We start from the raw sequence: 12739 nt of genomic DNA, 5'->3' as shown, positions 1-12739 counted from the left end.
CCCTTCATAACCAATATTAGAAGATACCTTTGAAAGCTCATTATGTTTGATTTGAACTTCCTTTTCAGTGTCAAAAATATCAATAACAATACAATATCCCATCTCTGTAGTAACATTTTTCTTGTCATAACTGGTAGTCACATTGATTCCTTCATTTTCTACTTCTCCAGATGCCACAGTCTGCTTTGGTTCCATGGGCTCTCTTTTTTCAATCATATTTTCTCCATGGGCTCTCTTTTTTCAATCATATTTTCCTAACTATTATCTTTATATGTGATACTCCTGGCAACAGGAAGATGTTCATTACCTCTATATTCACCCTTCCCTTGGTCTTCATGTTCAAGTCCATAGGTAGAATGATGTTCCTTGGCACCAATCATGTTAGTACTTTTATTTTGTTCATAAGACGAACTTATATCCTCTACATCTTTATCAGACAATGTATTATAGTTAGACTGCTTGTCATGGCCCTCTTCATTTGCCAACCTTGTTTTCCACTTGATGTGTAATTTGCACAAACTCATTGTTAAAAAGGCATAAATGATAATTATTTGGCTCCCTAACATCATAATCGAAGGCCCCTATGCATGGAACATATCCTTCACTTGGATTTTCTTGGTTTTCATTTCCAACCTCTTTTTCCTTTTCCAAGCAGTGTTCACTACTTCCTTGGTTGTCTCCTTGTACACTAATGCCCCTGACATGTACCTTTTCTTGTTGTAAATTAACTGCATCCTATATTTGGTGTCCACCAAGTCCCTCTTGTTAGTCTCTTCTCTCTAGTTCAGATTGTTTTTCACAGTCTGAATCCAATCCATCTTTTCCTCTGATGTACAATTCTTCAACATCATAACATAACTCATCCCTTGGTTGTTCCCCACCCCTATTTGAACATGAGTGCTCTTGTATTATGTCTTCAATAAGGCCCTTTATACCATCCCCTACCATAGCAACATTTCCAGTTACCAAATCCCTCATAGAGGAATTCAAAGCATCCTCCTTTCTACCATTCCACATTTTAAAATGTATCCAAGTTGGTCCTAAAAGCATCTCGATGATCCATGGAATAGTGATAATTCTTTCCTTTCTTCACATTCAACACATTTTGACCTACTACATCATCACTCTGAGGTGAATTAAGTTTGGATCCATAACATGATAAACCAACCTGGCCTAAATTCTCTCATGTTCTCTTGAAAGTTATTACGGAATTGCCTACGACATTTGCATTCTCATCTTTTGATATTCAATCACAATTATGCTTTCCAGTAAATTCATCCCATGTTCATCTATGCCACTATTTTTTCTTGATAATGGATAGAGTAGCCTTCAATGGTACCTTGTGAGTTCTCACTAGGTTCACAATATTTCCTTCTTTCTATCTCAATGGTCCCCTCTCCCAAGTCTTTCTTTTGCTCTTCCCTTTCACCAAGGTTTGAAGATAAAATTTGAGTTTTATTGCACATTTCCAACATTTTTTCACTATTTTCCACATTAATGTTGCACTCCTCAATAGGTATATCACTTACAGATTTGGTTTTATTTCTCTATCAATCTTATATAGTAACCTTTGGACAGGAATAACCATAAAAAAGAACATTTTGTTCTTTTATCTTCCCATAGTGCACATCATGTTTTTCTTTCTATCGAGGAGAAATCCTATGGTTCCCGGGAATTGCTTTATCTACATTTAATCCATAATTTACACTTCTAGAAGGTCTTCAAGATGGATTAGGAAGTCTTACTATCAAGTATCAACCTCTGAATGTCATCCGCTCAAGCAATATTGATTCGATTGTCAGATAATTTTCCAGAGTGTGAGTCTTTCTCACCTAATGTATTTCACTACATAACTATGCTTTCCCAACCATGGATTCTTCGTGGCTCCCTGATAGAAGTGAACTCTAGACACCTTTGATTGAAATATTCCATGGTGAACTATTCAAGAGGACTTCTTACTAACTAAACATAACATATAACCTTGAGTATCTTCTTTTTTGAACTGGACTAGAAACATTTTCAAATATATAATGAATCAAATACAAACTTTCCTCGTAATTGTTCAAGTAGCTAATTTACTTTCTTATTTATCAAAAAATCATTGTTGGAACATGAACAATTTGATATATTCATTTAAAACATTCAAGGGACCTAGGATCAACTATATCATTAAAACAATAGCATAAGAAAAAAAGAGCAAAAAAGAATGACAAGATGTGGTGAAGTTTCAGTGTATTTTCCATATTGTTGTATTGCAATCATATCAACTAAGGTAATCAGTAGCAACCATACACAGTGGCACAATATTTTCCCATGAAATCTTGTTTTCCCCATGCAAAATGAAAAAATAGATATTCCCTTAGTCCACCATAACATGAATTTTCATTCTTCACCCATCTTTCTTTCTAATATTTTTTCAACAACACCTTTAATGTCATTTTCAAATCAAGAACTAAGTACAATTACAATTATATTAAAGTTTGACTTGTTTAGGATGTAGAGGTACTCAAATATAGAGTAACTAAGTACAAACTGAAAACAAATTTATAATAATAAGGTGCACGAGGCTTCATTACACTTTTAAACTTGAAGAATATAGAGATAATAAATCAAAAGTTCCTAAATTCACAAACCATGCCAGTTTAATATGAACTATCAACTCAATTAGAAAATTGGAAATTTCTGGAGAGGGAATGAGAGCAATTTAATGCCACATGACAATAGCCATCCAACACTTCCCTCTGATTTGATTAGAGGAAAATCGATGCATAACAAATTCTAAAGAGACACACAATTTATTTATCTATAAATAATGGAATGCCACTAATGAAATTTGAAATAAACTCATAGTATTACAATCTCCTTGCAAAATGAAATGACAATGTAATCCTTGATAATTGATTTCAAATCCATTAGATGAACTTGCAAAAAAATTAGGAAAATGCATTTAGCATACCAGGATCCATATGTTGAGAATGCCAAGCCTTTCTTTTGTGCCAGCAAAATAATTCATAGAAGCAGCAAGTAGGTACAACATCTTGTTTGGTAAACATAGACACCTAGTTGTTGTCTTTGCATTTCCAAACATGTCTTCTTCTTTTTTTCTGAATGCGACTAATTCTATTATCATACAAAACAAAGATACATATAGAGTACAGTGGGCAAGGCTATGAAGTTTTGCCAATAAGCCCTTGCCTTGCCCTGATTACAGTTCCAAAATTGAGCAGATTCAAAATTGGAATTTGTTGCTTGACCACTGGAGATACATTGACATAACACAAATAAACTAAACAGACACCAGGGCCATAAAATGACCCGGACAAAGACAGATAGACACCTGAACAGGTACAACCGACACATGAACAATTACATCCGACACAGTTGACAAAGCTGTAGAAGCCGCTTGGCAAAATCATCCACAGAAAACCCAAAAACCTGCTGAAGTTACCGGGAGTGAGTTCATTCATCATCAGTGGTCTGGGGCGCTTCTTCGATTCGGCACCCGAAACAAGGAGAATCTTCAGAATCAGAGAGCTGTATGACCGCGTCAGGGCTCCCATCCTGTGCAGGCTTACCTGGACCTGCGAGCGCTGAAGGGCCGGCTGCATAGACGCTATTTGTGGCTGGGCTCACGAAGTCAGAAGCGAGCTCTCGACCAGGGGCCAAACAGCTGGTGCCTACCCCAACCGGAAGGCACGCAATGGGGGATTCCTCTCTGCTGGAGCGTTGCCCCTCCGGTAAAGGCTCTGCCTCCGCGTCTTGAGCAATGCCCTGCTCAATCGTAATAGAAACAACCAGAGTAGAATTAGCTTGAGGGCAGGGGAGCCGATACCTGAGAGTGGGGAGCTCCATCTGACCCTCCTCTGAACTTGGGCGTCCGCTGTCATGACCACCATCCTCCTCATTGCTGCCCTGATATCTCTGAGGCATTGACGTTACTTCTATGGAGGAGGAAGGCGAATTGTAATCTTGTCGCTACGTAAAGGCCCTGCCTCTGCCTCCTCCTCTTCTGCTGCCCATACGCGGCCTTTCCCTCGGCATTTCCAAATTAACCAGTTGCAGCCTCACACAATCACTCGGAGCTCCTCCCGCTATGAAAACAAACTCTATCTCAGTATAGTGGCTGGCTCCTTGCCCTGAAACCGGCGGAGCGCTCTTCAGAACCTCACTCTCATTCCCCTCTGAGCGGAGCAGGGGTTCAAGACATAGCTCTCCCATATTCTGCTGCAGACCAAGCCCTCCTCCATTTAATCGCTCCACTGCGTCGGTCGCCATGCCCCTCGCGCGAGCTAAGAAGACAGGCATTAATGCCTTGTGCTGCCGAACCTCATGCGGTTTAATATCCCGCTTTGCATGAAGCCCCTTGACCACGCGGGCCTGCCATCTGCCCACGTGATGGCCAGTGCCATCAACACGTTTCCGCCACACCCGCATCTGGGAGGGTGAGATCCTTCTGTGCTAGAGAGATGCAGTCATGGTTAAGCTTGTCATCTTCTGAGGTATCCAGGGATCCTGCGAAGTACTGAATGCACTGAGAAGCACCTTGGTTGGCTAGTATGTCTGCCACTTTGTTCGTTGTCCTTCTTACGTGCTTGAAGGTTAAACTATGGGGAGTTTGTAGCTTTTCCTCCAGAGATTCCAGCATGCTAAGTAGCCTCCAGCTCGTGGCTACCTTGACGGCTGGCGTGCCTGCCTGAATTCTTTGAGCCGCATTGATAAGAATAAAGGAATCTCCCTCTACTTCCAAAGGGAAGTATCTGTTCTGTTCTGCAAGGCATAAGCCCCTCCATAATCCTTCTATTTCAGCTACATTGTTGGTATCTTTGCCTAGCGAGCCATAGAAGATCTGTATTATTTCCCCTGAGTGATTTCTGATAAGTCCTCCATAGCCCGCAAGCCCAAGATTGCCTTTGGCTGCACCATCGAAGTTTAACTTGTAGGTAGCATAGGCTGGAGGGGACCAGCTGGTAGGAGAGGCGCTGCTGATAGAGGTTCGGGTACTTTCCTTCAGTATTGCTGAGAGGTTTAAGTTCCATGCCTTCAGAATCCGGCATTCTGTTGGGGAGTCTGGCATATCTGCATCTGACCAGGATTTGATGGCAAGTGTTTCTTGTAGGTGTTTGGTTAAGACTAGCCACAAGGCCTCAATGGACCGGGAAGAGTTGTTGAAAATTCGATTGTTTCTTTCCTTCCAAAGAGTCCAATATATGAATCCTGGTAAGAGGTTCCACAGAGTGTTGAGAAGCTGACTCTTGAAGGGGGTTTTGGCCCAATTCCTTAAATTCTCTGTTATATCTTCTGTCCTAGCTTCTGTTCTCATATTGCAGGTTTCAACTTGCCTCCATAATTGCGCTGCTAGCGGACAGGTTTCCATGAGATGACCGATTGTCTCAGAGTGAGTGTTGCAATTTGGGCATCTTGATGGCCCCACGAATCCACGCTTTACCAGGTTGTCCCATGTGAGAATTCTTCTTTTGCTGAGCAGCCATAGGAAGGTAGAGATTTTAGGCCATAATCCTGGTTGCCAGATCTTTTCCCATATGTGGTCCTTATTGATCTGATTGTCTGTGTATCTGAGCTGGTGGGCCTCTTTGGTGGAGAATGTACCTTTAGGCTTGTGGCCCCATCTGAGTCGATCCTGATGAGTGGAGTGTCTAATTCTTCTGTATGATAATTCTTGATCTATGTCCTCATATGTTTCTCCTAGCCAATCTCTCTGCCAGAGACTGGCCTTCTTCCAGATTCTGAAGTCAGGACTTGCTGAATGTTGCCAAAATTGATGTACATGAGTGAGGTGTGCTTGCTGCATCTGCTCTTGCCAGAGAGGCTTGTGAAATACTGTAGCGAGCTTGGGGAGTTGCTGCCACGAGTCCTCCCAAAATCTTGCCATATTGCCGGAATGTATTTCCCAGAAACTATGTTCTTGGATGAACTTGCTGTGGGGTTTGGCTGCGTTCCATATAGGTGATCCTGGAGTAGTAGAGTTGATTCTGATTAAATCATTCCATTGACTGCCTGGTGCATATTTGGCCTGCCATAGTTTGGCCCAAGGTGAATTGGGCTTGGTGATCCAGTTCCACCACATACGAGCACCCATAATATTGTTGCTCTGTATAGGGTCCCTCAGGCCCAAGCCCCCTTCTGATTTTGGTTTGCAGACTTCCTGCCAATTTACAAGCGCCCATTCCCTATTCAAGCCAGATGACCCCCAAAGGAAATTACACTGAAGATTGCGAATATATTTTAGAACCCATTTAGGGGCCGCCAAAAGAGAAAAGAGGTACAAAGGCATGGCTTGAAGGACCGATTTTATCAGAACCAGCCTGCTGGCAATGTTAAGAGCTCGGAAAGTCCAAAGGGAAAGTTTGGATTCTAGCTTATCAAGAAGAGTCTGCCAGGAGGAATGCTTTATGGCGGCAGCAGCCAGGGGAGCCCCTAAGTAGGTTGAAGGAAGCTTGGAAATAGTGAACTGCAAAATTCGGGCAATGTTCCTTTGAGTGGAGGGTGGAGTGTTAAAGAAGTAGAGCTGGGATTTCGTGGCATTGATGGATGTACCTGAAGCTTTGGAAAGAATGGAGAGCAGAGATTTAAAGACAGAGGCTTCTTGCGAGGATGGGTGCCCAAATAGCATAGTATCGTCCACAAACTGCTGGTGGGATTGAGGTGGAAGGCCATGAACATATATGCCTTTGAGCATTTGAGAGGAGACAGCTGCCTTTAGCAGTCTACCCAACCCTTCTGCCATGAGGACAAAGAGGAAAGGCGACAAAGGGTCCCCTTGTCTTATGCCCCTCGAAGGCCGAAAAGGATAGGAAGGAGAACCATTTAACAGAACTGAAAAGCTTGGAGAGGAGATAAGATTGGTGATCCATCTTGTCCAAGTGTGACTGAAGCCAAAAGCTATAAGCATTTTTTGTATATAGTTCCAATTGAGCTTGTCAAATGCTTTAGATAAATCTAATTTTAGAAGCATACCTGGCTTTTTTAGAATTTTGAGAGAGTGAATCACCTCATTTGATAAGATGATGCCATCCATGATCTGCCGCCCTTCGACATAACCTGTTTGTTTCGGCGAAATGAGTAATGGCAAGAGAGGTTTGAGCCAATTTGCGATGACCTTGGTGATGAGTTTATATATGACATTGCATAAAGCGATGGGTCTGTAGCTTTCAGGCTTACTTGGTTCAGCGCATTTGGGGACCAATGCTATAAAGGTAGTATTGAGGGCTGGAAGAATCCAATGCATGCTTCTTGATTCTTCCACCAGTTCCCAAACCTCTTCTTTGATTAGTTCCCAAAATTCATGGTAAAAATTGGCAGTGAATCCGTCTGGTCCAGGGGCTTTGCCGTCCTTGAGCTGGTTCCTTGCCTCTTCAATTTCTTTTAGAGATGTGGGCTGAAGCAATTTGTTGTTGTGCTCTTCAGTTATTATTTGAGGAATATGCTGAGTGATGGCTCTAATTTCTGCGTCCCTGTTTCCTTCCGGCTCTTTAAGGATGTCTTGAAAGTAATTTGTTAATTCCTTCTCCATGTCCTCGTGGGCTTCCACTCGCTCTCCTTGCTGATTGTTGATGAAGGTGATGTTATTGTGCATGCGCCTTTGTATAGCTGTCCTATGAAAAAATTTTGTGTTCTATTCTCCATCTTTTAGCCAGCTGATTCGTGATTTTTGCCGCCAGAGTGTTTCTTCTTGTTTCCTCCGTTCTTCTATTTGATGCCAGAGGATTTGCTCTTGTTGGGACTGTTCCTCTGTTCGGCCTTCTCTGATGATGTCTTGCTGTAGTGCTTCCATTTGCTTTTCCAACCTTTGTTGATTCTCCTGTATGTTGCCAAATTGTGTTCTATTCCAATTCTTGAGGACTTGCTTTAAGTTTTTTAACTTTTGCTGGAATTGATACATTTTGGCTCCTTCTGGTGGCTTATAGGACTTCCATGCCTCTTCCACTATTTGCCTGAAATTTGGGTTTGTGAACCAGAAGGCTTCAAAGCGGAAAGGCCTGTTGCATCGTGTACCTGGCCTGGACCATTGAAGCATTATGGGCCAGTGGTCCGAACCTCCATGTGGTAAGATAGAGGCATTGAAATCTCCTCCTAGATGGATTGCATTATCGGAGAGAATGAACCTGTCTAGCCTAGAGGCGATATGATTGATGCCGCTGCGCTTGTTAGTCCACGTATAGATCCCATTGGTGGTGGGAATGTCCATTAAGTGGTTGTCCTGTATAAAGTCTCTGAGTCCTTTGCTATCATTTTCTAATCTTGTTCTTCCACCTGTCTTCTCCTCTAGCGATTGTATGATGTTGTAGTCTCCTCCACAGATCCAGAGCGGGAACTGTCTGTGCTCATTTAAACTGGAGAGTGTGTTCAACAGATCCAATTTCTACTGTATGCTTTGCGGAAAGTATACATTTGAAAGATGCCCGTAGATATTTGTTCCTATTAGATGAAAGGATGCTTGAATGAGGAAATGGGTGGCATGGAAGTGGTAGAGAGTAAGAATCTGTGGATTCCATAATATGGCTAATCCACCCGAAGCCCCTGAGGCATCTACTGACATTGAGCTGCTGCCAGCCCAAATCTTGTTTCGTGCTTTATCCATGGCGATGGTGTTGCTTTTTGTTTCTTGAAGAAAAACTATAGAAGGTTTTTCTTGCTGAATCAAGTTCTTGATCATCCTGATTTTTGAGGGGCTGTTGAGTCCTCTCACATTCCAGGAGATAAGTTTCATGGTAACTGTGTTGTAGGTTTGTAAAACTTGGTCAGATTAGGGAATCTCCCTGATTCCATAAGCAATTCTCCCACTGCAATGGTTCGCTGCAGATCCGTTTTGCGTCCCCTCTTCTTGTTTTCTTTGAGATTCTTTTTTACATCCCATGGACTTCCTCCCTGTATGCCTAGATTTTTGTTGTGCTGTACCCTGGCTAGGACTCCTTCTAGCCGATCTATTTGCCAGGGAGGAATGGTATTGTATTCCTTTTGCTTACAGGTTGTTTCAAGTTTTAGGATATCAATTCCTTCTAGGATAATATTCTCCGGATCCTGTTCCATGTTGCTAGGGGTATTTTGCTCCTGTTCCTCCGGGGTATTCTGAAGGCTTAGCGCTAATGCTGCATCTACATCCATGTCAGAGGTAGGTTGTTTGGATGCTAATACTGATTTCCCTTTGCCATCAAATGGGTCGTTGGGATCTGAAGCTGCTTTTGAGATGTCTTCAAAAGGTGGGAGCGGAGATTGCAAGGAGCTTAGATTAACCGTATGCTCGTGGGTTTGGGGATTGAAAGATGATGAGGGCTGAGAGTCAGAAGCCAAAGGCTCCCCACTGGGAGGATCTTGATTGGCCAGGGGAGAAAATTTGTTCCTGGAGTCTGATCTGGTAGTAATTTCTGGGGCTGCCTGACTCTTCTTGGTGTGCCTGCGGCAGTTGGGGATGATGGTGAAGCCTTCCGAATCTGTCAGGGTTTCAGAGGGAGAGGCTTTGGAATGCAGATTGAGAGGGCAATCCCTGAACAGGTGCCCATGCGCATGGCATTTGCGGCACCGAAAAGGGATGTGTTCATAATCAAGAGTTTGGTTCCATTCAAAATCATCGTGAAAGAGACTTACCGAGTCTTCCAGAGTCTTGGTGAGGTGCATCTTGACGCAGATCCGAGCATAGGATGTGTATTTGCGCTTCTTTGTTTCCTCAGCGACTTTAATGAAGGTCCCCAGTCTGTTGCCAATATCTGCAAGTGTTTCTTCCTTCCAATATTCCACAGGGAGGGAGTACATTCTGATCCATACTCGAGCCCAACTGAAATCTTCTTTATCAGGGTTAAATTGTGGCTTCCATTCTGTGAGGTACAGTCCTGATGAGTTGAAGAAGTAAGGGCCACCCTCGAATACCTTAGATTTGTCCTCTAGACAGTTAAATATGGTTGTGAAGAAGCCTTTTGGACCCAGTTGCAGTGTAACTTGTCCCTTAGGTTTCCACTTTGAGGCGATCCATCCGTTCAGGGCTTTTTCTGTCGGCCAGAAGCCCAGAAATTTTCCGATCAAGGCATGGTCCTGCATGTACTGTATTTCTCCATTGATTCGATGACTGGGCAGTTCTATCTTGATGCGTTCTACCGCCTTTGGAATGCAAGTAGCTGAAGTCGCCTTTGGCTGTGACGTAGAGGCGTTTTGGCGCGTTTCAGTTTCTGAGTCGGTGGCTGCAGGCTGATCTGCATGGATCTTGTTGTCATTGGTCCTTCGGCCTTCTTGCTCTTTTTCGAGATTTGTACCAGGAGGAGTCAGAGGGGTTTTGATTGTCTTCTCGCCGGCCTTGTGGTCATTCAAAGGAGGGGGGGCAGCGCCCACCCCTCCCCCTGGCTGCGTCATGGAAGACCTTCAGCAGAGGTCTGGCTGCGAAGCGTGATTCGTCAGGTGCGATTAGAGTTGCAGGGTGCAGAGAATGGCTACAGGCGCGCAGGCATCCGTAGTAGGTCAGAGCTCCAGTAAAAATCCAACCAGAGTCTGTGAAACTGCCATCTTCCAAACATGTCTTGAAGTAAAGCATATTTTCGCAAAGTCTTTTGTTCCCCGTTAAGAGATCCTTTTCAAAGAACACTGGAAAGCTCTCCCGCATCAAGCCTCTTAACCATGTCCCTCACTTCACTTATTTCACTATAAGACTGCCTTTGTGTAACAACCATAGCCTCAACCTTTGCCATGGAGTCCTCCCTATTTTCTAGAATGTCAATGCTTTAGACATCTTCTTAAATACCACTCATCAATGCACCACTAATAATATCTAGATGCTCTTTACATGTTTCCTCCCAAGCAAAGAATAGACAATTTTCTACATGCCTACCCAAAACATTTTAGTCCTCTCGAGAAGCAACAAAGACAACATAAGAATACTCACCCCTACTAAATTGGTCACCACCTCAATTTGTAGCAAGAGATGGAATGGGGTCTGGTATAGTAGTTTATCCAAACAACGTTTGGAGGATTATGACTGCATGTTTAACATGATCAGGGGTTTATAAACCCTAGCCATTTATTGCAACCTTTCCAACTACAAAAGTAATCAAAATTGGTGCCCCAACTATTTTCTTCATATTCAAAAACATAAAACATCAACCTCATAACTCTATGCTCTCAGTAGTTGCCACAAAATAATCCAAACTCTCATCCAAAAAGACCTTCGGTAATCCCATAACTACCTTGTTCAAGACACCAAATTCAAGTTGTTGAATGGAAGCTAATTTCCAATCTGGAAGAGCTAGTGAAAACTCTACTGTATTTTATTTCAAGTAGCTAAGGGATATAGTTATTAGAACTACCTTACCAACAACTCCTTATTATTCTCAGTGAAAACTTGGACATCTCTCTCGATTCCACCTTTTGACTTTTGGTCCTTGGTAGAGTATGAAATCTCTACTACAACATGACCTAGACGAATATTAAGACCTTCAGTTAATGCTTCCATAATAGTGTTATAACCTCCTTTAATCATACAATGAGCTCCTCCAAAACCTCCGTAAGTATCATCCTGATTCTAGTAAGGGAGTGAAACCAAACTAAGTTTTTTTTCACAACCATACTACAAATTAGCAAAATGCCAATCCATAACTCAACTCTCAAGTGGATTGAGTCTCTATTATTCCATGCTAGAATTGTCAGATAAATTTAGTTTATCAGGTTGAGATTCCATGTTAATTCCATTTTCCATACCTGCAACCATATTAAAATGTTACTTTTAGAAACTGCCTTTATGCTAGAATCAATCGTTGCACTCAATGCCTCTAAGTCTCTTGCCAAGGAATCCGAAATTGTTCTTTGAAAGTCATAATTGTTAAGAAGACCTTTACTGCTTGCCAACTCTGAACCAATTGAGCTTGATTGAGCAATGCAACACTTTCTTTACATAATATTCTAACCCCTCATCCAGAGAAATGTGCGTTGCTACATCTCCACTCTGAGCAATAAGAATCACCATATCATCAAGTGGGATGTTATACTCTGCTTCAAGTGCCTCATCTAAGGTGGTAGGAACTTTTGACCAGTCACAGAATCATATAGAGGGAAGTAACTATTTAGCAGTGTCAACTCCAGGCCAAGCTTTCTACGAAGAAATGCAGATGGATCTATTTTTCTTTCTATTTCCACATCTGCCTCAACATTGGTAATAATGATAACACCTAGATCCATTGGCACTGAAAGTGCTGAACAATCTATATAAACTCTTCCACCTACCCTATCTCATGCTTCTAAAACAGTTACATGACAATTTAGCCACTTCAAATTCCTAGCAACTGCTAGCTCAGAAGGCCATGCACCAATAATAATTATCCTTTTCTAACTTTTTGAAATAGAATTTCTATCAGTGGCCTCTAGTGTTGGATTTCACTTGGATTCTTGTTTATCAATTTGTTAGTCCACTTGCAAATAATTCTTATGAAGGTTATGCAAAACTTTTCTTTGTTAATATCACTAAACTCATCTTCACCATAAGAATTTTTTATCTATTCAAAATCATAATGAACTTTGAGTAATGGATCCACTTCAATTTTTACTCCATGATCCTTTCCTATAAACACTTCATTTTCAGTCCTAGTCATAAATGTCTCTTGTTCCTAGCTTATCATCTTTGTGAGCAATAACAGATTCAATTTCCACCTTAGTTTTCACAACAAAGCTTCTTATATCCTCCACAATTAAATTCCCTATTGTATTGGTTACAACCACTGGGGATTAGTCTATTTTCATATGAGAA

At 41.9% G+C, this 12739-nt stretch overlaps 1 pseudogene; it reads right to left on the bottom strand.

Moving 5' to 3' along the window:
- Window positions 1-254: 254 nt before the first annotated feature.
- LOC149166799 (lysine-specific histone demethylase 1 homolog 3-like) overlaps window positions 255-12739 on the bottom strand; it is a 48126-nt pseudogene continuing 35641 nt past the window's right edge.

The sequence above is a fragment of the Pinus tabuliformis genome, chromosome 5_1, assembly GCF_031772625.1.
Source record: "Pinus tabuliformis cultivar Carrire ecotype Pingquan chromosome 5_1, CPIR1, whole genome shotgun sequence".
In the NCBI taxonomy this organism is placed as follows: Eukaryota; Viridiplantae; Streptophyta; class Pinopsida; order Pinales; family Pinaceae; genus Pinus; species Pinus tabuliformis.
Note: the sequence above shows the minus strand (reverse complement) of the source record. Positions and strands in the feature narration are given on the sequence as shown.